The sequence below is a fragment of the Aplysia californica genome, unplaced genomic scaffold (genome assembly GCF_000002075.1).
Source record: "Aplysia californica isolate F4 #8 unplaced genomic scaffold, AplCal3.0 scaffold00067, whole genome shotgun sequence".
Lineage (NCBI taxonomy): Eukaryota > Metazoa > Mollusca > Gastropoda > Aplysiida > Aplysiidae > Aplysia > Aplysia californica.
This window is the reverse complement of record NW_004797337.1, coordinates 1,541,762-1,542,842: the sequence shown is the minus strand read 5'-3', so window position 1 is coordinate 1,542,842 and position 1,081 is coordinate 1,541,762. Positions and strand designations below refer to the sequence as shown.

General features: G+C 38.1%; 1 protein-coding gene across 1 annotated transcript in view; it reads left to right on the top strand.

Annotated features, from left to right (window-relative positions):
• The window catches only part of LRRTK (leucine-rich repeat receptor tyrosine kinase), a gene marked incomplete at its 3' end in the record, with an annotated part of 149,291 nt that overhangs the window by 54,208 nt on the left and 94,002 nt on the right, over nucleotides 1–1,081 (top strand).

Sequence of the window (1,081 nt, the reverse complement as noted above, 5' to 3'; positions counted from 1 at the left end):
ATATATATCTGTCCATCTTTCCATCTACCTATCTATCTATCTAACGTTCACTCTGAGAAACATACAAAGAAGAAAGTAGGAGGGATAAAAACGGTAGTTCTGTTTCATAGTGAAAAATGAAGACAAATCTGTGAAAGCTTCAGAAGACCAGGGTTACGAGGACCCCCGACATAGTTCTCATCACTCTTCTGAAGGAAACTCTACTCCATTGAAGTACTCCCTGCTGAATGGCAGAACCTCTCTGTACAATACATCTGAAGAATTCTGTCTCTGGAAAAACATGATGCTTTGTTGTTGTTGTTTTTTGTTTGTTTGTTTGCTTGTTTGTTGGTTGGTTTGTTTGAGTAAAGAGAAGCAGATCGACACGATAATGGTTATTTAGTACTGGGAAAAAGTAAGACGGACAGACAGAAACAACAGTCGAAAGGAAAAGATGTAGGACCTACCAGTGGAGTCCTCCAACGACCCACAAATACGATACTTAGTACTTGATATTCAGTAGTGTTAGAGAATCGATATAATAAGCCTGTTCAGGAGGGCGCTTGAAAAATGTATGAGCTTACTTCCTGGTCTCTGGGGAAAATTCGTTTCCCTTTGGGCCTCATTTTGGTTTTGTTTTTATTCATTTTTTTGCTGAACATATGATGAGATGAACATATAATGAAATGCATATTGTACACATTGTATTAATCTGATTTTTTTAAATGCTATGAAAACATTTTGGACACCCAGTGGTGAAGGAAAGTCGGTATCGATACTGGCCAAGACTTGCGGGATTCTACGATTACGTCAGGCGCAAGGCATATTAAAACATTTTCCTCCTTCTAGGTTTATACGAACAAAGTTATTCATAAAATTGGGCAACCCAAAAAACGCCAACAACAGCAACAAAAACTACCGTATGTTTTTTATACTATTCATTAATTTTAAACTTTTTTAAAATGTTCTACTCCGATTAGATTTTGAAGTAAAATCTTTGATCCTTGATATGGGTGGGCGAATAGATGTTAACGGTCAGATAACCAAATGCCCCAATAATATAACCTCCTCCCACCTCCACCCCACCCCACCCCCAACCCCT